This window comes from Lissotriton vulgaris, chromosome 6 (genome assembly GCF_964263255.1).
Source record: "Lissotriton vulgaris chromosome 6, aLisVul1.2, whole genome shotgun sequence".
NCBI classification, from domain to species: domain Eukaryota; kingdom Metazoa; phylum Chordata; class Amphibia; order Caudata; family Salamandridae; genus Lissotriton; species Lissotriton vulgaris.
The window spans coordinates 178,998,706-179,023,791 of NC_141694.1; positions in this window are offsets into that span (position 1 = coordinate 178,998,706).

The window sequence follows — 25,086 nt, forward strand, 5'->3', positions numbered from 1 at the left end:
TCATTTGAGGAAGCCACTCCTCCTGATGATCATTCATTGTCTTCCGCATCCCTAGAAAGGAAAAGATCAAGGGGGGTGTCTACATCTTCTTCAAGCCCACCTCCTTCTGATGATCTGGATGAAGATTGGGAACCACGGCCACCACGGCTGTCTGAGAGTGAGGCACACCATGATCTGACAAAGATACCTAAGCATAAAAGGAAGGTCGTCGAAAAACTCATTGCTATGGAGTGTGATGAGGCTCAACAAGAAGTGATGCATACTGCTGCTGATGAAGCCCTTCACGACGACGATCCAGTCATCATAATGGTCACTGCAGCCCCAGCGGGCATGCAGCAAAGAGATATTTTGACCCTATCCCAAGAAGCTGCTGAGCGTGATGATGATGTCGACGAGGAGTCAATGGAAACACAACAATCATTGGATTTGGAGTTAACTAGTACACCAACACCTACCGCTTCCATATTTCTTCCTCGCAAGAAGGGACCTCCATCCACCTCAACCTCAATTAGTGGTGGTGAAAGTGCAAAACGTACTGAAGTTCGGCAATCCACATCCTCCACTTCATCTGGCATTAGCAGCAGGACCACCACCACCAGTATCGCCGCCTCCTCCGGCCCCCAAAGACATTTCAAGTCTCCAGTTTGGGACTTCTTTAGTGTTTGCCCAAGAAAGGAAAACGTAGCCATTTGTAGCATTTGTAAGCTTCGAGTTAGTCGTGGTAAGTTTGGTACCAACTATGGTATCGGAGGCCAGAGAGGTCATCTTAGGAGAGCGCACCATGTCCAATGGTTTGCGCACCTAGAGGCGGTCAAGGAAGCCCGAATTGCACGTAATGAAAACGTTGATTTTTCATCTGATGATGACGAGGAGGAAGAAGACGATTCAAACACTTCACTTTCACCCAGTACCCCTGTCAGCAGCACACCCCATGTGAGCCACACTAAGAGTGTGGGAGAGAGTGAGACATCAATGCGGAAAAGTTCATCAGCGAGCGTAACTGGGTTGAAGATATCATCATCATCCCGTAAATCCTTGGTCCAGGGCAACATTAAAAAGATGTTGTTTACAGAAGCGCAATATGAACGCAACCACCCACTGACGCGTCTGTATAACACTAAGCTGGCTAAAATGCTAGCTCTGGACCTTCTCCCTTTCTCTTTTGTAGAAGGGGTTGGTTTTCTAGAATTAGTGGCAGCGCTCTGCCCTAAATGGAAGGTTCCTAGCCGGTTCTATTTTGCCCGAGTTGCGGTTCCAGCACTACATGAAGATGTTCTGAAGGTGATTGGGGCAGCTTTGCAGAAGAGTGCTGTTCACACTATACATCTGACAACAGACATGTGGACCAGTGGCGCAGGCGCTGATTACATGTGCATCACCGCACACTAGGTCTTTTTTTCAGGGGCTAAAGCAAAGCTAAACGCAGGTGTTGACGCGGACATTGTTTTTAAAGCTGCTCGGAAACATGCAACACTAGCCATGTTTGGTTTGGAGAAACGTCACACAGCAGAAAACATTTTGGATGTCTTTAACACAAAGGTCCTTAACTGGCTGTCCCCAAAAAAACGCCAGGTTGGTTATGTTTCCACGGACAATGGCGCCAATATAGTTAAGGCCATAAAGCTGGGTGACTATTTCAGAGTGCCGTGTTTGGCGCACTGTATAAACCTGGTTGTCCAAAAATTCTTGGGTAATAAAGCCAGTGCAGCGTACAGTGTATTGGACACCTGCCGAAAAATGTGCAACCATTTCAGCCATTCTTTTAAGGCCCGGAAGCAGCTGAGGAGCCTGCTATATCAACGTCAAATGCCAGTGAAAGCACTCATCCAGGAGGTGGTAACACGTTGGAACTCAACCTTCTACATGCTTCAGCGTCTGTATGAGCAGTATACGGTACTCGATCACTATTTCTTAGCACAGGGTACAGCTCAGAAGGAGGACCTGAGGATGGGTGCGGCGCAATGGAACATAGTTAAAAGCCTGATACGCATGCTTCGTCCTTTTGAGTTCTTCACTCGTGCAGTCAGCAGGGAGGACTGTAATTTGGGAAAAGCTATCCCATTGTTGTACATGCTGGAGCACCAACTGAAGGAGGTGTGTTCTGTGTTTGAAAAAGATGAAAAAAACCAAGACTCTTTTGTTCTGGCTGAGAAATTATTAGAGCACCTACAAGGTGATGAACGTCTTAAAATGATCCACTCAGACCAGCATTATATTTGTGCTACTTTTCTGGATCCATGCTACAAAAAGGCGCTGGCAGGCCAAGCATTCTTTCCTTTTGCTGATGAAGATGTTACAAGTCACAAACGGTGGATAGCCTCCTCAGCCAAGAGGTTTGAAAGAGAACGGCAGAAAATTGAAGGAGAAGGCAGTACATCAGCATCAGCAGGTCATCCCCAGTCACAACAATCCTCTTCTGCACCTGTGGCTGCGGCACAAGTGACCTCTCAGCCGTTAAAGAGACCGGCAACCGGATCATCTGCACCACCAGACGCAACAGTAACATTGGACGCTGAAGAGGATTGGCTAGCTCGGCTTGGGTTTGGTTCTCAAAAGGTCACAGCAACAGCTAAGCAAAGAGGAGGAACCTTGGAGGAGAACCTTGATTTGATGGTCAAGGACTATCTGAATGACTCAACAGAGGTCTATGTTAATGCTGACCCATTGGCGTATTGGCATGGGAAAAAAGAATTGTGGCCACAGCTCACCAACCTGGCTTTAAACTACTTGTCTTGCCCACTCGCAAGCGTGTCTTCTGAACATGTTTTCAGTGCTGCTGGTGGCATTGTAACTTCCAAACGGAGCCGCCTCTCGCCCAGAAATGTGGAGAGGTTAACAATGATCAAGATGAATCAGCACCTCATACCACCAGATTTCAGAGTACGAGAAAGCGCGCCGGATGAAGACGAGGTGGCCAGCAACATAGATGAGGGAATTTCTTCTCTGTCAGGTGACACTGAGCTCACCTTGCCTGAATTCGCAGAGTATGATGACGAAGCCTTATTCTCATTCCTGGACCGTGATACCGAGCCCTGAAAATGAGACAACGAATCAATAACTTTCTTTTTCGTCCTTATTCACTTTTATTCCTGTGTGTCTGTCTTTCTTTGTTGTGCACAGTTAATATAATTCAAACTGTAATCAGATAATCACAAAAACAAGCCCATCAGCCGAACTGTCTTCACTTGTTTGCTAATTGATTTGAAGGTGCCGCAGTCTGCATTCCTCAGGTTCACAAGTTCAGAAGAACATGCTCCTCTATCCTCCTCCTCCAGACTCCTATTTCCATCAAAGCAGAGGGCTGGTTTACGCCCAATGAAGAAAGACTCAGCACTTGTGGGGGTGTTGTTCTACCTCTTTGCAGGTGAGTTGACGGCTCTGGGGCCATTGCTGGAAAGCTCTAAAAGTGGTTTGGACCAAATCCGAGGCGCACATTTTTTAGTGTTTTTGCTGACTTGCTTGCCTTTGAGGTGCTCTTAGGGGGGGTTCCGTCTGTTTGTGGGTGAGTTTTGGGGTCTGGGAGCACTGCTGGGACACTCTAATCTTGATTGCATTTGCTTTTCAGGAAATCCGTGGTGGCAAACCGGACTTATGGCCTAGCTACGCAGCGCGTTTGGACCGAAGGCCGAGAAATATTGTAAGTATGAGATTTTGCTTTTGGCCTGTTTGGGGGTGTTATACTTTTTGGCGGGTGGGTTGGCGGGTCTTGGGGCATTCCTGGGAAGGTCTAATATCGGGTGGAAGTGGTTGGGACAAAATCCACGCGGAAAAGCCTTTTGGCACTTTTTGTAACTTAGGGTTTGTTAGGGTTAGCCCTAGCAGCAGGATTGCATGTGTTTCGGGGTGTTCTACATTTTTGCAACTGAGTTCTGGAACTTCTGGGGTCTTAGAGCACTCGTGAGAATGTGTAATTTTGGTTGCAAGTCATTTGAAGAAAATCCATGGTGGGAAAGGGGGGATTTGGCATAGTTAAAGAAATCCTTTGCCACTATTCTTAACTTAGGGTTCGTTAGGGTTAGCAGTATTTCTATTGCATGTGTTTGGGTGGGGGGGTTTTCGAGTCTTGGAGCGATGCTGGCTATGGATACTTTTGCTTGGTTGCTTGCAAGTGGTTTGAATGCAATCCACGGTGGGTAAGGGGGTACTTGGGCCTACTTTTACTTTCAAAGTACGTTTTGTCACCAGTTTTCTGCTAGGCCTCGTTTTTTGAGATTTGATTGGGGGTCTTCTACATTTTTGCGACTGGCTTTAGTAAGGGTCTGGGTGGGAGCACTGCTGGGAAGATCTAATTTTGTTCTAAAACACAGTTTACAGTACACCTAGCTTGAGGGGAAGATCTGCTACATTAATTTGCCCATACTTATTTATCCTTCAAAAGGTGACTCAGACAGAGTACGCACTTTCAAAAATATTGTACTGTCTACTAGGAAAATCAAAGTGTGACTTTTTGCACTCCACAGCCAACATACCTTATATTTATTTATCAGTGGTCTTGCAATATTATATCACTTCCTGTTTTTCTTTGAATAATTACAGGCCGGGTTTCAGTCTGTGCAATGGGGAAAATGGATGGAGTCAGGCTTCACATTAGCGAGCCACAATTCAGCATCCGCCAGGCAGGCAGTGGACAGGGTGTCTTCTGGTCACCAACATTGATGGACGAAGCGTCAGCTGCAATGGAGGAGTGCCGCTAATAGGAGGATTTTTTTTCTGCATGCAACTTACTTAACACTTTCAACAGGACAACTACAACAACAAACAGATACAGTATCCATTGTGTTTTTCTAAGACTGTGACTACATTTCTTGGATCTCTCTCTGCTTCTAAATTGATCCCTTAACACATCACTTAGTCCACTCCACAAGCACCACACATAGTCATTTGTAAGTGCTCCTACGTAATTTGCAAGTCGCAGCACGCCCCAGCCCGTAGAGGACTGGGATGGCCCCAATGATGAAGCCTGTCACCAAGGGGCAACCCTGGTGAGTGAGGGGACACCTAGAAAAAGAGCAATTTCTCCTTTTCTATCTACTATACCTTCCAGACCAACCCCATTGAGTGTTGTGAATGGATTTATAGTGACCAGCAAGGCTCTCAGGTATCTGGCAACAGAGACCTTATGTTGAATATAGTTATCAATAATTCCACACACGCCCTGTACTGTCGTATTCTTTCTTCCACAGTTGTCGAAAGTACTACTTACTTTTCACTGACATGCATGCAGTAGTGCATGCACTTTCAAAGATTGATGGATAGGTTTGTACCCAAAGATTTGTTTATGTTTAATTGTTTGTCCATGCTGTGCTTTTTTTACAGGGTGTCTTCTGGTGACCAACATCGATGGACGAAGCGTCAGATGGAATGGAGGAGTGCCGCTAATAAGAGGATTTTTTTTCTGCATGCAACTTACTTACCAATTTCAACAGGACAACTACAACAACATACAGATACAGTATCCATTGTGTTTTTCTAAGACTGTGACTGCATTTCTTGGATCTCTCTCTGCTTCTAAATTGATCCCTTAACACATCACTTAGTCCACTCCACAAGCACCACACATAGTCATTTGTAAGTGCTCCTACGTAATTCGCAAGTCGCAGCACGCCCCAGCCCGTAGAGGACTGGGATGGCCCCAATGATGAAGCATGTCACCAAGGGGCAACCCTGGTGAGTGAGGGGACACCTAGAAAAAGAGCAATTTCTCTTTTCTATCTACTATACCTTCCAGACCAACCCCATTGAGTGTTGTAAATGGATTTATAGTGACCAGCAAGGCTCTCAGGTATCTGGCAACAGAGACCTTATGTTGAATATAGTTATCAATATTTCCACACACGCCCTGTACTGTCGCATTCTTTCTTCCACAGTTGTCGAAAGTACTACTTACTTTTCACTGACATGCATGCAGTAGTGCATGCACTTTCAAAGATTGATGGATAGGTTTGTACCCAAAGATTTGTTTATGTTCACAATTGTTTGTCCATGCTGTGCTATTTTTTCTTGTCTCCCAAAACCTTTCCCAAAAAACCCCGTACCCATCCATTTTTCAAACCCTAACCCTCTTCCCCCGGGCTGTGTGGTTTTGATTGATGTGTGACTAAATTACAGCAATAAATCCACACACTTGCTGGGGAGGATAAGGTGATAGCAACAGGCTGGTGAAGAAATCCAAGGATATATTCTTACTCTGCTTGACAAAGACCCATGGCTAATGTCAAAGAACTTCAACCGAATTAGTTATACTTTACCATTTGTTAGGCTACAATGTGGCACTGTTCTAGTGTACTTCTGTCACCTGCTATATTCTCTATTGTACCGTTGTATTGCTCAGGAGAACAAACCAGATTTCATTTTCTTTTTTTTCATAGGCATGCAACTGCCACTGTGTCACACCACTAGTACCACCGCTATGAGGAAATTTTATCCGCCCAGGATTGCCAACCTTATTCGCTGTTTCCCGTGGAGCCAGCCCTGGGCCTAGCCCTACTTGCAAACAGAAATTACAGGTAAGATAGGCGTTTGGTTGGAGGTAGTATAATTGAGTATTAGGAGAGATGAGAGATTGACGGTAGTACTACTAAAGTCCTAGGACTATTCAGGAAAACAAACTTACTGTTAAACCCCCACCCACCAGACTTAAAAGCAGTAAAAAACAGGTATGGTCAGATAAAGTTTCAAAAAGTATATTTTTATAGCCCTAACAAAATAATCTCCCGCAAGACCCTCCCTTACCCCAACGATTGTCCTTCAAAAGTCCCCAAAAAACCCAACTCCCAATTCCCACCCCCCAAAAGTCTCTAAAAAAGGGGCAAGGGACACTATGGCAGGGTGCTGTTGGATTTAGCAGCCAGGGCATCATGCTCCTTGCGGAGGGTGGCAAGTCGGAAGCGGAGGCCCTCCACCAAGTTCTTATAGTTCAGGACCTCCTGCTCAAGGTAGAAAAGTCTGAGGGATAAGCGGCGCCGGTGTGCCATGCAAATCCTGTGAGAGGCAGCTGCTTTCTTTGCTACTCGGCGGTGGCGTTTGGCTTTGGTAGCCCGGCTCCGTACCGCTGGAGCACTGCGCTGGCTGGCAGCCCGCACGGAGGAGGATGCAGCTGTCCCAGTGGACGTTGTTGTTGTACCTGACTGCAACTCCTCCTCCAGGGCCACCAGCTGCCGATATTCAGCGACAGTGGCATCCAGCCTCCGTTTCCGGGCCATTCAAGCCAGCTCCTTCCTCCTTGATGGTATCTTGGATTTGGAAGGAGCAACTACATGAAGAAAGAAAGACATAGTCTGTAACCAATGCGCCTTAAGATTAACACAAAATGATTGAGCAGAAAGTTGTCACAGTACAAGTAGCAAATTGAAAGCACAGTACATAACTATTGAGGACAGTATCTATGTAACGTCCGACTTCTTCATCCTTGCTCTAACATTAGTGGGAGTTTAAGGAACAAATTCTACAAGCACTATGGACTTCCATTACAGTCGACTATGACAGTACACCAGTCTTATTCTTCTTCTTCTCTCTTGTTTAGGAAAATTGGTACGTTATCTTATGCAAGCCGGCATAATGCCAGCGCAGTGAACTTGCACCCGAGAAAAACAGACGCACACCATGGTGAGGGAGACAGACTTGCGTTACTGTACCGGTCCAGTACATGCAGGTGGTGAAGCTCTTACTTTTCTATTATGGGTGGCACTGAGAATACTCTGTTAAAAGGGCTACTGCTTAATTAATTTAGCTTTCACCCTACAGTGCAAATGAGTATTAGAAAAGGAAAATAAAGAAGCTAAATCTGATTATCTATCACTTCACATGGGATGTATTTGATGACATATGGGATGACTTTAGGTGCTTTGCTTATTATTGAGTGAACAGTGATACCCCCACACATGAATGACGTACTACTACTAAACTAAAGTTATTAAGAGAGGTAGGGAGTGTCCACCGTAATAACCGGATATATGCTGTGCTTGCAGTTGCAATACAAACTACTGCTACTATTCATGGTAGTATTTGGACAAAATTACAACTTCTTTTCCTTGCCTTTCCTACACTGGAACGGACGTGCGGGTGCGGTGTTACATGCTCTTCAAAGTAACACTTAGTTCATCCAGTGACCGTCTACTCTCTCTAGATACACATATGCTATCTAAGAGTCAGATAGTACCATGAATGATCCAGGCATCCATCCATTCAAAGTATATGCACACATACAGTTTCTGTTTCACCCACCCAGGCTGTTCTCCTTACACCCATCCTTGCTTCATCATTCACCCAGCCATGCACCATACCATATTCTTTCCTTCCCAGCCACCTCGGGGACCAAGCAAACACATATCATTCTTCTTTGCCAGTCATCATTACATTTCTCGTCCTTCCACACTTACTTACACCCTTCTTTCGCTTTTCGTTCATCCCTTCCATCAAGTTCACCTCAGATCTGATTGGGATTCTTCTCGCCAAAAACTTCACAGCTAAGTCGAAGTACATTTAGAGGAGGCTACTACCTGGTTTATTTATAATACACCCGTGCAGAAAGCACACTCTGCAGTCTTCAATCTCAAATGATTAAGGAATGTATAGCTTACATCTGCCCGCCACCACCGTGTCATCCCCCACAGATTTGTCCGGCACTTCCACCGCCTCCTCCCCAGAGTTGTCCTCGTCCAATGCCACCACCACCTCGACGCTGGCCCCGCCTCCAGATGTTCCACCTACAAAGTACATTTAATAATGTTAGAATACACCACTCACTACTATATAATATTTGGTCTAGGAGGAAGAAAGAAATGTGAAAAAAACAGTATACAATTCAATAATTTGTGACTGTCTACTGTAAAGTAAAAATGTCCCTTTTTACAGGGAAGGCTGTTGTCTTGCTACACTTTTTGGCACAACTGATGAATGCTTGCTTTTTATTTTTAACACGCACCCTTTTTTCTCCTAACAGACAGAAGCTTGACTTCTAAGAACACGAGCAGGATCAAGTTCAAACCAGGTGAGAGCTCGGCTCGACCACAAGAAATGTGTCCAATTAATCGTCAGCACTAAGCACTTTTCCATTTCCAGTTAAACGTTTACTTTTATGACAAACTTGATTTCAATAAATGTGTTTACTTTTAATAAAGCTTTTAAACTCAAATAGACTCTGTGGTTTTTGGTCCTCCAGACTAGAGTGGATGAGCTAAAGGTTTTGGAATTTTTGCAAGCATAAGTCCGTGCCTCTGCCATCGGTGACTTTGGGAGCTAAATGACTCTGCCACACTATCTAGCCAGTAAGGAGATTGGGGGTTCAACTACAAAGTCTGTTATCACTGAGGTATGTGGAAAGTCTAACAGCACCTATTATAATTGATAAGCTAAGCAATGCATTATTTAGTGTCCATAGTTCTGTTTGTGCAGATTTGTCCCTGCAACAGTAGTAGAATGGATTGTCCTCCTATCCAAACCAAAAGTAAAGTAGTATCTTATTCTTTCTTGGTGGTCATTCACCTTTTTATTGTTGGCAATTGTCAAAGCATAAACATTTAGAATACTTGAAAAGACATTATGGACAATCCCAGAGGACTGCACTCAGTGCATATAGCTATTGCTGACTAGAATGGGAGTCCAATGGAAATGCCAAATGTGCAATCTTAGTTAGCTACACAGACAGACTAATAAGAATAATCTAGTAATACCACACGGAGTCATAGTCGAGGCAGGATAAGAATTTAGATCCTGTCTACAAGAAGATCAAAGACGATTTAGAAAAAATCGAATGAGGAACGCTAGGAAAAAATAAGTACTCTATATTAAAATTAAAACTTACTGGGGCCAGCAAAGGAGCCCTCGCCTGCCCGGTCCTGGCCTGCATCGTCAACAGCACCCTCCTCTTCCTCCTGTGTCCTCCTCTTGCCCCTGGGGGAAGCTGATGTACAACATGAAAGAAAGAAAAACAGAAAATATGGATGATATTTGTCAACCAAATCAAACATTTCAAAAGAACTAACAAAATATTTTTGCGAAATAGCAAGCAAAAAGACAACTACTCCACGGGATATATTATTGACCAATCTCATGTGGTCGACTACGTTATTACTTTAGTATTGCTTGATTTGCGGACCGTCGAATTGGAAATTACCTTATGTAACTCACTAAACAAAGTACTAAAAAGGTTTGCCTAGGATTGGCAGGCAGAGTCCGCAGCACGCGAAGTGAGTCAGTGACAGCCAAAGTCCATCGTGATTGAAGATCAGCGACAACACTAAAGTTTCCTACTACATTAACCAGTCATTAAAATACTCAAACTATCAATCCACCACCACTATTTCTTCTTATCGCCATGTGTACAAAGGAAGGACTGGACTTGAGTCTGTAGGGGCTGATTTAGAAGCCCCTTGCGGCTCTTTTGCTCCATTGTTGCGTGACTTTTGTGACGCAGCGGCAGCACAAAAGAGGCGCAATGGTGCGGCGTATATTAACAACGTGACGCATATGGGAGATGCATCACGTTGTAAAGCCTTGCGCCAATAGGGGGCGTTCCGGCGCAAGGGAGGGCGTTCCTGCGCAGGAACGCATCCTAAAAGTGGCTGAGGGAAATCTACAAGATTTTAATCAGTCACTTTGAGGACAATGATGCGTGACTCAAACCCTGCGCCAGCTTGAAGCAGACGTATGGCTTGACGCAGCATTGGGGAGATAGGGCACCCCAGAGCATTGATGGAGCTGCACCATCGTTGCGACGCAACTCCAGCCGCCTTTACGGCACAGATGCGTAACGCTTTGGTGACGTTTTGGGCCCATGGTGCGCCGCATTGTAAATACGGCGCACCATGGGTGATGATGGCGTGACGCACAATTACTGGCGCATCCCTGCTACTTTGCAGGGATGCGCCGGTAATTAAAAATCTGAACCTTAGTGTGTAGCATTACGCAGTTCTTTAAACTACACTCATACATAATTTCACAGGCCAATGAAATGAACACTAAATCTAAAACAAATAAGCATAGTAGCAACACTACTGAGGAGAAGGAGAGCAGTGTACCTGAAATGCACAGAAGATTTTGAAATATTTACCTACAATGTAATGAGCAGCATTATTGCTCTTGGTAAAAAACAAAAATTTGCAATATAATAACACAGCAGCAGAAAACATAGTAGTAAAGAAATAGCTACTACTACTCACCAAGCCCAGGGATCTCAAGGCCAAGGAGGTCGAGCAGATCTCGCTCACGGGTCAGGACATCCGTCCAGCGGTGGGTGGCCTGGTTGTAGGTGCGCCAGACCCGAGAGTGGTGGTAAATGGCCTGGCACACCTTATCCCACCGCTTCCGGACCCCGTACCCGGCACTGATCTTGCCGCCTCCCATGATGGTCCTGGGGAGGCGGCGCTGAACATAAAAAATGAGTTGGCCCACCTCCTCCGGGGTAAAGATCTCCCTGGGTATGACATCCTCCCCCCTCAAACGCCCGCACGGGAGCCGGACACGGGGTGCGGGACCCTTCCCCTTCTCGGGATGCTTCCCGGCTCCCTTCACCATGGTCTGGGCGGAAAGGAATAAAGAAAATAGAATAGGGAAGAGAAGAAAAGAAAAGAGTTTAAAAAAGTAGTTTAAAATTATCCAAAAGTAGCAGTAAACACAAAAATATAGGGCTAGAAAAATAGAGGGATAGATAATAAGTAAAATAGATAAAAAAAACTTCAAACAAGCAAAGGATGGCAGAGATTGACAGAGGATACAAAGACCATGCCCAGAACCATAGTAATGAATGAATAACAAGATGGCCGCGCCCGTTCACGACCGCGCGGGTAAATTCGTGCGAGATTTTCCTTGCGAACACTCGCGAAACTGTACTGGCGAGCCGCACACTTTGTGAGATTACACTTCGCACCCGGAAACGGAAATACGTCAGGCAAACAAGATGGCCGCTCCCTTGAACGACCGCGAGGGTAACTTCGCGCCTTGCGCTACGAGCGGCTCGCAAAAACGCACAAAACCTTGCGAAATAACACACCGCAAAAAAAGAAATTGCATATTCGCACAAATTCACGGCTTCCGAATACGATCTCCCACGAAATTGCAGAAAAACGAGTTTTGCAAAACTGAAAGCAATCGGCAGGTGCAAGAGTTCAAACTCATCATTAGTAACAATTCACTGTAGTGCTTCCTGACTGGGGCCCCTCCAGAATTCAGTTGCTAGTTGCAACAATTGTATGACCCTGCTCTGACCCTCACAGCAGGCTCATAGAATAGCTACAAGTAGGCCACAAAGGTCCTGGAAAAAAAAATGCACTGCAACAGAAAGCAAATTACAGATAAGGAAGCAGGTGCCAGACTGGAATTTTAAAACAGTGAAACATTAATAAACTAACCCCAAATTAATTCATGTCAGTTGAAGCAGGGCTGGTGTGCTTGCTTTTCCCCCCCATAATCTACAGTGATGATGAACCAGAGGGTGGCATTGATGTAACAGAGGGTTGCAGTGGTGAAACAGAGGGTGCTGGGAACCTGTGATGATGAACCAGACGTAGAAACAACATAATCGCGACCGTTGCGAGCCGAAATGTAAGTTCGCAATTGTGAACTGGTACGAAACCCTCGCGAACTGGCAGAAATCCTTGCGAACACACAAAAAAAATCCGCAAATTCGCGAGAATTCGCGGATTTTGCGGATTGCGAGTTCGCAAATCCGCAAAATTCCCGAACGCGAGATTCGAAAAATTCGCCCATACTTAATACATATATACATTGACTAACGTACTCAACTGGTGCTTCTAAAATACCCCTACCCCGGTGTACCTGACCTAAGCCTAATACGTGGGAAGGAGTAAGTAAGTAGCAGTTTAAGTTAAGTTGGTTTTTCCAAGAATCTGACTCAAGAATTCTCTTCAAGGGTTTAGTCAGTTCAGTACCTGGGTAATAGAATGCAGGAGGTCTGGTATTTCTCTTTCAGGACTCGATATCCCAGCAGCCCGCAAAGGCGGCTGAGAGCACCAGAGCTGGATTTCTCGGCAGGAGAAAAGACAGCATCTCTCTCAGTGCATCAAAAAGGAGGGGCAGCGTCCGTGGGGTCTCGCATCAGCTGGGCTCTCGGGCAAGTAGTTAGCTGCTAGGCTCCAAAACCACCACTGTGTGTTTGCTTAAGGCAACGTTGGTATATTTATACCTGAAAGGTGCCGAGTTTGACGTAAGGTTTGGACATAAGACGTCAATAAAGATGTCACTAAGAACTGACTGTTCCTTTAGTGTTCGCAGGAGTTCAATGACAAATCAAAACAAAAGCAAATGGGGACTTCCCAGGTTGCTGGAGGTTTGGTGTGTCGAAAGAACTCGTTGTGCTCTCTAGGAATCTAAGGAAGTAGCTTTGCCGTGCTTTGGACTGCAAGGGCTATTTACTAAATATGGATCTGATTCTTATGCCATTATAGGGATATTATTGATTATAGCCGTAAAAGGGCATAAAATAGCAATATTGATTTCGGTTCCTAGATAAAAACACAATAAACCAAGATACCTCAGTGGACCAATCAGAGAGACAGAAATGAGAGTGTAACTCGAATAAGGGACTGAGTTAAGAAACAAAAGGTAAAAACATATGGGAACGGAAGACAACATTCTGAAAACATCGCCTTCCAGAAAGGTGGTAGAGTGCTCAACAGCAGATGGGAAAAACAAAATCGGATGCTCCCTTTTGATGCAACGCTTTTCCAAGTGGTGTCAACCATAGGACACATGATGACTGCCCAGACTCTTCTCACTTTTGGCATTTGATTCATAGTTCACCAAATATCCATGGTGAATAAGAGACTGACTCTGAAGATAACTTTTCACCACCCCAGCAGCTCGTGGATCAGGATGGTGACAGGTCTCAAGTTCACACAACACATTCAGGTTGTTTAATTGTAGTGCCAAAGGGAGCATTTGAAGAGATTTAAATGTATATGTCTATATCTTTTGTCAAATTGATACGTTTTCATTTAACAGAGGGGGAGAAGCAGTGTCCTTGTAAGTTAGGAGTGACTGAACACTTTTGGCTCCTAGTCAACTCTGTAGAGCTATGATATAATGAAGGCTGCTTTAGAATGTTAAGTTTACAGTTACACACAGATGAATAAAGACTTTTGATAACAAGCTCTGTGTGAGGTGCAGTCATTGGCGGGCACCCCGGCTGCCCAGACGCTACAATTCATTTTATAGTTGCCTTATCAGATTATTTTGTATTGCTGCTTTATTCGCGCATCTTTGGCGCTTTAGTATATTATCTATTGTCTGTTTAGGTGCTGTCGGAGTTCTTTATACTCTTAAGGTAGTTACCCATCTAGCTTAAAATGTCTAAACAGAAGTCCTCTTCAGCTACCAATACTATAGACAATTATTTAGTGCAGGTAGTCAGCACAATTAATAAGTCCAGAAGATTATCCCTGGGTCTAAGTTCGACACCCATGATCCCTATGATCCCTATCGAATCTTCTTTGTCAGATGCGAATCAGGTTGAAGCTCCAATCCAGGTACACCGCAGCGATTCACTTGACAATGTATTCATTCAGGATGACAACCCTGATCAAACCAGCTCCACGCTTATTAATTTGGTAAATGATTCCCAAGAATTACTTAACATGACCCAAGAAAAGTCTCCCCCTTCTTCCCCTGTGTCTGTTCCAGCGACCAGACCAGTAAGAACCTGTAGAAAGGGTGGGATTAAGCATGGTGGGTTGCGCAACAGCAGAAAAAGGACCACCCCCCTTCCTAAATTCGTATCTGAAAAAGATACTATTGGAGAAACCAGCGAGAAGGTGTGCTTGGAGGAAGAGCAAATTAAAACACTTGTAAATATGATCGATGCCAAGATCAGAAACATTGTCAAACCTCTCATAGACAAAATTGATCATCTTACCAAAGAGGTATCCAGGCTAGGGTGTATTATAAGTCAGCCAGTGGAAACGGTGGGTAACTTAATAACGCCAGCCCCTAGTGGAGTCGATCCACGGGTACATGCATTGGGTGCTGGGATAGAACGTAGGAAAAAAACGGCCCACATTCACCACCCCTGTGCATTTAATACCAACCATGGTAGTAATTTTGTAACTGAACCATCGAAGCCCACGAACACAGGTATTGAAAATGGCCCGGCCCAACATGTAGTTGAGGCTTCCCCCTTAGTCTTAGTTTTGGCTAATGTTCCCCCCTTAAAACCGGGACAAGACGAATCCACAGCCTCCTTGATAAGTAAAGCCTTCCACTGGCTCTCCAATAACAAGGTGATATCCCCATGGGGCAAACAACAACTAGTAGAGGAAATCACTATGGCTAGAAGGGTGGGTTGGATTGGGAATAGTGTCAAAAAACTCAAAGGTGACTGCGTAGTCCTACATTTTTTAAACCCGGAAGTTCTTCCCGAGGTATTAAGAAACATTCTTCCGCCACAACGGAGGAGCACAGACATCGTTCCACTAACCCTGGACTTCTTTTATCATCGCAGCAAAATAGGGAACCCGAGTATTTTGAAAACTAAGTGGAACCTAGTATCACATAAGCGGGGTAGGATCCCCCAGTCCAGCGAATGGGAAGTCGATTTAGAAAACCGATTTGGGGCACTATCCAATCTTAACGAATGTGATTGACTCATCTCTGTCGATAGAGAAGTGTGTTGTAAGCCTATTGAGCCAATCAGTAGGGATATCCCCATAGAGGGAGAGCATAGCCAGCTATTGATAGTCCCCTTGGGTAATGGGACAAGGGTAGTAGGATCACTTAACTTATGTAGTGGGAATCTGAACCGTTCCTTGAAGTTACACCTAAATCCTTTGAATGTGGAACTGATTCCCAATTCACACGCAGTTGTGCATGAACCTCCAAGTTATAGTAATTTCCATCATACTATAGAAAGGGAGTGGGGTGAAGATCTTTATGGTTCTCCCCGTCAACAGATCTCTACTGAGGTTATGACAACTGGTACAGAAGATAAAGGGTTGACCCTCCTTTCTTGGAACATTGCTGGTATAACCAATAAGTTGACATCTCCAGAATGGTGCTCATTCATCGATCAATTCGATATTCTATTGTTCCAAGAAACATGGTCAGTGTCCCCCATACTGTGCCAAGGGTATCTTAATTTTTATGTTCCAGCAATAAAAAACCCTAAGGGACGCCCATCAGGAGGACTAATAATCTGGGTCCGCCAAAACTTATGCTGCAGTATTTATCAAATGAGCTTCCCGCTAGCAGATTTACTGTCAATCCATCTTACCTGGACTGATGGCCATGGAATGGTCATATTTAATATCTATGCCAGGGGAATTGCGGGTGGTAAAGCATCGGAAGTAATAACTGCCTTGGATTGTGAGCTTGAAGCTCTTCCAACACACTTACCCTATATCATAGGTGGCGATGTTAACACCACATTTGAACCCCTTGGTCAAGAAGACCAAACTTTATCTGATGAGGAAGACAGTAAATGGGGTATTCAACAGCTAGAACTCCCTGCAGTTAACAGATGGACAGAGGCAGCTATCCAATTGAAGGCCCTTTGCTTAGCAAGAGGAATTAGAGCAGCAAATGGAAGAACTCCGTCAGACCGGCAGGGTAAGAAAACATTTAACAATGGTAGGTCCTCCAGTCGAATAGACTACATTCTAGTGGATGTTAAATTATGGAACAGTATGATTGACATGGCGGTTAAAGATCGAATAGAAAGTGACCATAATCCCCTTTGTGTGGTTTTTAAAACAGGCACAGGATTGAGGAAATTTATCCCAGGAGAAGGTAAAATTACCCTAGATGTAGTATCAACGAATAATCAGCGCCATATCAAATGGGGTAAACTCATCGAATGTTCGGAGAGGTTAGAGGACCTAAAAAAAGCTGTGCAGGAAGAAGTTGCTGAGATAAGTACACATGTTAGCAAGTTACATTTCCCCGATTTTATGCTTAATGCCCATCTGATCTTTTTTGCAAAGCTGCAGGGGTTTTTTAAGAAGGAGTGCAAAGCAGGGTATGTTCAGAACAAAAAACCAGCAGCGGGATGGTATGATAAGACCTGCAGAGAAGCTCGTGAGAATCTCACTGTGGAACTGGAGTTCTGGACTTTTTGGTTCCGTCCAGAGGTGTCAGGGATAACACCCGAAGACCCCGGAGTTCTACCTGTCTCGGTGCACAAATAAACAGAAACACGGGCTTCTCGATGGTGGCGTCAAAGACCAAAGGTTTATTACTGCAGGGACACAGAAGTCACAGAAACTACACACGGGCAGTATCCAGGAGCCTGTTCGATTTGTACAAGAAGGGTTGCTCCTTATATACGAAATATTAGCCTTCAGGCGAATTCTTCACAATGTTAGTACATTCCCAAACCTTTGTGTCCTAAACAATAAATATTTGGCGTTGCACAGGAATCGTTGATAATATCTGATGTCAAACATTACGGAGAGGGGTTCCCACTATTCCATCACAATCCCATGTCAACATTTCATTCAAGAGCCGGACCGCCTCATCGTAAATTTTGTTACCTCCCCCTAATAAAGGCCCAGAAGGAAAGGAGCAGAGCCAGGTGCAGAAGATAGAAAAGCAGGATAAGAGATGTTTGTGGGTCGTAAATGGGCAAGGCTACCAGCTTTGGCCGCCTAATCATGATCAGGCCAACGAACACGAGAACCAGTATAGCAGGACTGGCCTCAGGCAGAGGTGGCAGCCTTTGTTGAGTCATGCAGCCACGGCATGTTCTGTTCTAAGGTGCACGCGTCACTAGAGAGGTGAATCGCCGGCTAAGCCTACGTGTCCTTAATCGAAATGAAGTAATCAGAGGTCATTGCGTGTCCATTGTCTATGTGAGGGCAAGAAACACAAAATGGCTGCCATGATCTAAGATGGATGCCATGGGTAGATCGGAAATGTGTTTGTAACAGGAGTACTCTTGCTCATAGCATAGCGAAAACACCAGGATATGCTAAATGGACCATTTGCGGTTCGCTGATACCAAAATTATGTATTTACGACAATGTTGAAAACACGGGTTCAAATCGTCACGGAACCTCAGCCCCTCCTTTTGCCCTTACATAGGCAATTACTCAGTCTATGTCAGAGTCTAATTCTATGCTCATCAGGTCAGTGACATGTTGTTGTATCATCATCCTTTCTCGTGCCTTTTCTCCAAACGCAGGTGGTTTTCTGAAACAGGTTGCAGCACAGAGACTACATAGAGCTGGACCACACTGGATAATCAGGCAGCATGAGAATAGGAATACTAAGATGACACCAATGACCATCAGAACCTTCCATCCCCACGCTGATATCAGAGTCCAAAACCACTCCATAAAGGACCAGTTTCCCTTGTCTACATGTATAGAGTCGGAAATCTTGTGTAGCTTAGAGATCGCCTCATAGACTGTTGGAGCGTTATTGGGAATAAAGGCACAGCAGCTCGATTGGATCATTCTGCATACCCCACCTCGATCTGCAAGTATCACGTCTAGAACCATACGGTTCTGCAACGTCATGAGTCTATCCGCCTGAAGCTCAGCTGTTAAGTTGCTAAGGGCACCAGCAGTTTCGGTAATAGTAGATTCAACTACCCGTGTTAGTTGACGTATGTTTCTACTATTGGCCATAGGCCCCCAGAACGGAAGGAAACCTTTGAAGAAGTCTCCAGCTTCCTGACCAGCGGTATCTTCCTTGCTGAAAACACCTCTTGCTACTCTGGTCTTGTGATAATCAGAAGAAGCAGTGTACGTTGGAGGCAATAATCGAGCAATATAGCATGAACCTGAAAAGTCAGCAGGCAGCCATGTATACGCTCGGTCTTGACAAATGAAGTAGGTACCCCTAGCAGTAAGGAAGGCAGGGGAAGAGTTAGACGGAAACACGTAAGTCTCAACGCACTCACTTCTCCCTAGCTGAGCTCTCGGATTTCTCCCATTTCCTTGCAAACAGACCTGACCTCGGTGAGGCACGACCCAGATTGGAGTTGAGCTTTTACGCTTGCTTTCTCCCAAACTAAGGCGATACTCTGTAGAGTTCCAACTCAAATATACTCGTAATTCGTCTCTAGGGTAAGATGGAGTATTATTGACGTCCTTGATCATGTCAATAATTCCCTGGACTAATGCTTTGTTGGCAGAGTTATATTTAGTGGAACGTGGTGGACGCGGAGGATAGGTTTCAAGGGCACAGGCAAAAATGGTCTGAAGGGCCTGAAATGATCCATTATAGCTAAAAGGCAAAACCAGGTAGGGAATGCCTTTATCCATAGTGTGGGGTATCAAGCCACACACCCAGCAGTCTGTAGTGTTAACTACTAGTTGGTGTTGGTGCAAGAGCTGTACGAAAGTGTTGTTAATAACTTCTGAGCGTCGAGCTTGCTCATGTTCAGGAAACGAGTGAAAAGAGTGTATAGAAGAAACAGTAGAAGTAGCAGGATCAAGGGGAGGTACTGTAGTTACTGGCATAAAAATTAAATTCACACCAAAGACGATTCCACCCACCAACGTTATCAAAACAATTAAAAATGTAATAGCACATTGCATCAGAAAACATTTGCTATGAAGAATTCTATAAAGTCTGTTTCTGCGAACATAAATCACATTTTCTCGTTGCAGCGCAGGAAGCTCCATCTTCTACAATCCGCTTGCGACCACTGATGATGTGTACGTAGATGAAAATGCCTCTATCAGCCCTGGGAGTTCCCAGAACTAACAGAAAGATCGACCTTGTGTCTGACCCCCGCAGATTCAACTAGGCACACAGCCACGACCCTACGGCTACCCAGACGGCAAGGCAATTTTAAAAACAATAAAACAATAGCAAACTTCCTGGCTGGAGGCAAAGTGTCAAAATTTCAAATGTGTAAAATAGGCAGTTTCCTGCTTTATTTGTCCATATTGCGAGATCGTAAATTGTATCTCAGTTTTGCAGGAGCTGTTTGATCTGGAAACAGTGTGTTATCAGCAGAGGTTGCAATGTTCAAGTTCGCAGATGGCAAAGTTTCTTCTGATGCAGAGGGCAAGTGTTCAGGAGTCAAAGAAGTAGTTTCAGGGGGAGAGTCAGAGTCCGATGTGTCAGTTATCAGTTCGGCATCGCTGAAAGGGATAAACCTGGGGGTTCGCTCGAACTCAGAGGCACCAATTCCCTTTTTAACTCAGTTGTCATAAGGAAGTGGCAGGGGCACACGTTTGACGTGCGTCGTGTGTATCCAGTGTTTGCGGCCGGCCACACGAATAGCAGTTCTCGTTGCCAGCAGCACTTGATAGGGGCCGACAAATCTGGGTTGAAGATTCTTCGTCCTCACAAAATTGCGCACCACAACGTGGTCTCCTGGTTTTAGCTGATGACCTGGACTCTCCGGTGGCTTTGGCAATGCGTCGAAAACCTGTGGGTGAATAAGACTCAATTTAGCAGTCAAGTCGTAAAGGTAATCAATCAACATTGGATATTCCAGAGAACAGAATTCTTTCGGCCTTGGCACTCCCTAAATGTTAGCGGGACGACCAAAGACTATTTCATAAGGACTAAGCCCTACTCTAGAATGTACAGTCGCTCTCGTGGATAACAAAGCCAAGGGTAGTGCGTCTGGCCAGGACAAACCCGTGGATGCCTGTATTTTAGCAAGTTTCAGTTTGAGGGTGCCATTGTAACCCTCAACTAAACCAGCAGACTGGGGATGGTTTGCACTGTGAAATTTTTGCTTGATCCCTAAACCGGCACACACACTCTGCATAACTTTCCCTACGAACTCACTTCCGTTATCTGACCATACAATCCGTGGCATTCCAAACCTAGGGAAATATTCCTTGAGAAGAATTTTGGCAGTTGATAGGGCAGTGTTGTCCTTCAGTGGATATGCTTCGATCCATCTGGAGAAAGCACAAACTACCACCAGGACGTATTTTAGGTTGTTGCAACGATCCATGTGAATGAAGTCTAACTGAATCACTTCAAAGGGGCAAGAGGGAGGAGCGAAGTGACCAGCAGGCGTGGGGACTCCCTTGCCAGGATTATGCATCAGGCATACCATACAATTTTTCACCACTCTCTCTGCACATTTACTAATCCCATCATTCTTCCAGACTGGGGCCAACATCTTACAGATTCCTTTAGAACTAATATGCGCTACTCCATGCGCCATCGTAACCACTGCAAGCACATACGCATCAGGCAACATCCAACGCTGTTGTTCTGACAAATCAATCCAACATCCACTCGAGTCCAATTTACCCGTACTCTCTTTCCATGCACGCTTTTCCTCCTCAGTCGCCTCTTTCTGAATCTCTTTCACACTTTCCACTGTGTCCTCACACATTCCAGACTCAGAAATCCATCTCGCAGACGTAGCAACATACATTCTACTCATCATATTTCTAGCTGTCTGTTTAGCGGTCTCATCAGCAAAAGCATTCCCACGACCAACATCATCCGTGATTGCTTTATGCGCACTGCATTTCACAATCGCAACTTCAGTCGGCAAGGTTAGAGATTCCAACAAGTCGTTAACTAGCTGACCATGTTGAATCTTAGTCCCATGGGACGTAATAAAACCTCTTTCTTTCCACAAACGGCCAAAACTATGGGCCACGCCAAATGCGTACTGACTATCTGTGAACACATTCACTCTCTTTCCCTTTGCTAAAACACACGCTCTCGTTAGAGCGATTAATTCTGCAGCTTGGGCAGAATTCTGACTCACTCTTGCAGTCTCCACACTTGTACTCAAAGTCGTTACTGCATAAGCAGCAGTCACATCACCATTCTCCAATTTAAAGCATGACCCATCAACATACAACGTACCATCTGGATCTAACAATGGAGTGTCTTTTAAATCAATTCATCCTTTTGTCTCCTCCTCGGTTCTGAAACAGCAATCATGGGGTTCGGAATCACTCGACTCTTGATTAGTCGGCAACAATGTTGCTGGATTCAATACATTGCATCTTTTGATCTGTATATGACTTGCTAACAATGTCAGCTCGTAGCCAGATAATCTAGCACTGGTAAGGTGTTGCGTCTTAGTTCGGTTCATGAGTGTATCCACAGCATGAGGAACCATGACCACTAGCATGTTATTCATCACCAAACCAGCAGATTGTCGAATGGAGGCCGCAGCTGCCGCTGTAGCTCTCAAACAACTAGGCAACGCTCTAGCTACCGGATCTAATGTTGATGAAAAATACGCACAAGGGCGTTGTTTATCACCAAATCTCTGTGTCAGAACACTCAACGCGCAACCTTCTCTCTCGTGAACATAGAGTGTAAATGGTTTACTGTAATCGGGTGTACCCAACACAGGAGCTGAACATACTGCATTTCGTAACTCAGAAAAACTCTCCTGACATTCAGCAGACCATGGCACCGGACTCGGAACATTTTTCCCAGTCAAAGCTACCAATGGTTTTGCTAAAAGAGAAAAATTTGGGATCCACTGCCTACAGTACGAGGTAATACTTAAAAAGGCACGTACTTCTCTCTGTGTGCGAGGAACACTCATCTGCGTAATTGCTTTTATTCTCTCTGGGGTCAACTTCCTTCCCTCCTTTGACAAGAGATGACCTAGGTAGGTCACTTCTTGGCAGCAGTATTGCATTTTCGAAGGTGACACCTTGTGGTTCAAATTAGACAAATGATGCAATAACGAAATTGTAGCTGCTTTGCAAGTTTCCTTGTCATCGGCAGCCACCAGAAGGTCATCTACATACTGCACTAGAGCAGAACTTGGAGGAAGTACAGAAGAATCTAACTGACTTTTTAATGCCTGACTGTAAATGGGTGGACTCTCACAATAGCCTTGTGGAGCACGTTTAAACCTGAAGCTTCGACCTCCTAGAGAGAAGCCGAAAATATCTCTGCTTTCCTCGGCTATCGGAATGCTGAAAAAGGCATTCTTCAAGTCGATGACTGAAAATCATGTGGCTGTTGCAGGAATCAACGTTAACAATGCAGTAATGTCTGGAACCACAGGAAACTGTGGAACCACAATTTTATTAACCTCTCTGAGATCGATAACAAACCTATATACTGGAGGCTTTGAAGGATCAGTACGTTTCAAAATTGGTAATACAGGACTGTTACAGACATTTCCTCTAGTTTCTTCAACCACCCCTTTCTTAATCAAATCTTGCACAATCAATAAAAGTGCACGTTCACCTTCACTAGAGATTCTGTATTGAGGGATTCGTGGAAATTTGACATTTGCTTTCAAAGTGACTACATATGGTGGTATTTCCAAAAGGCCTACATCGTTAGGACCAGTTGCCCAAAGAGTATCAGGGAGAGAACGCAGCTCTGGCGGGAGTGCATCCATTGACAAGTACATTGGAGAGGTGATTCGTTTACCCAACGTAAGCTGTACTCCTTCCGGAGAACAGTACAATGCCGCATATAGGCGTTTTAACAAGTCTAAACCAAGCAGATTTTCATTACAACCTGTCGTCAAAATTAGGGGTGCTTTCAATTGACACGGTCCAACAGAAATAGACAAAGGACCTGATACAGGGTTGTAAACAGGGGAGCCTGAAAAACCTACAGAAACATTTGATAAGCCGGACAAAGGTGCGCCAGGGAGTTTCGCATGAATGATAGAACTTTTTGCGGCACCAGTATCCAACAGAAACGGTTCGACTACACCTGATGTTGCTACTGCGACATAAGGCCCACTCTGATCCACTGGAACTGATACTACTCCCTCTCTCTGTCCATGGCTGTCCTAGTACTCATTTTGCTGAAATCCCTCATCATTTTCACGATAGTCTTCAACATGATACTGTTGCGACCTATTCTGTTGAGCAGACTGTCCATTTCGCTGATCAAAGTGATTGGAAGGGCGATCGTTCGTTTGTGGAGGCATAGCACCTCGTCCTCGACCTCTAGAATTTTGCACAAAACCACCACGACCTCTCTGAGCTGCTGCAGCGTTATTCTGTGCTAAGACTGGACACTCATTCTTATAATGACCCTCTTTCTTACAATACGCACATTGATTCCACTGGTATTGCGGTCTTTGGGAACCATAATCTGTCCTTTGATATGACCCTTGCTGGGTATTGGTCTGATTCATGCGAGGCGGATATGCTTGTTGCAAAAGAACTTTAGTCTTTAAATCTTTCGTTTTCTAATCTGATTTCTCTTTCTCCTCTTTATCCCTATTTTCATAATACTGTGCAGTTGCAAGTATTTGCGCAGTTGTAGAGACAGCCCACGCACTCTCGGAATCTTTCAATTTATTGCAGAGCTCTGGTAGCAGATTGTGTACAAATTTATCGACAAACAATCTCTGTCCTACTTCTGTACTCATATCCTGACCACTGTGATCTACAAAAGTCTCTTCGAACCTCGTGAAAAAGTCGGAGACACTTTCGTCTTTCTTCTGCCTGCATGCGGACAACTTGTCCCAGTTAACGCGCAATGCTGGCATCAGAGTCTTCATTAAGTCAATTATTCTACCTGGAAGATTAGCAATTAGAGGTTCGGGTTTGGAACCACCTATTTACTGACCATCTGCTGCAATTATAGCTGCCCAATCACCACCTAGGGCAACTGGATGATTCTCTTTACGAATTTTAGCCCAAATTGGTTGCGGAACTACATTCCCAAATAACATGTCAATGTCCGCTAGATTCATTACACAAGCCTCAACTGTCTGCGCTAACTCCTTATAGTATCCGGCAGGATTCTTACGTGGATCTGGCAAGGCCTGTTTCACTGCTAGCACTTCGGCTCGCTTCCACGGAATGTGTATCCACACTCTCTGGAATTGCGCCGGAGCGGCAACAATACCGTTGACAGCATCAGCTTGTACTGCGTCGCGCCAAATTGGAGGAACCTCCCTCATTGGATATTGGCGATTCTGCTTCGTATTACTCTTTTCTAAGTCCCTTGGTGAACGGAGTGATGGATCATTCCTATAAGTTAAAATTAGTTCCATCGCTTCTTTTATATTTTGACCTACTATTGTACCTGCAGCAAACTCTTTCTGAACATTAATCAATTCTTCTAAATTCGAGTCAGAGTCATCTTCTTCTAATTCTTCACGTAAAAGAGAGCACATTTCGTCGAACACATATCGTTGTGTTGGTTCATTCCACTGCATAAATGTATCTAATACATCTCTAGTACTATATCTCCTACTCT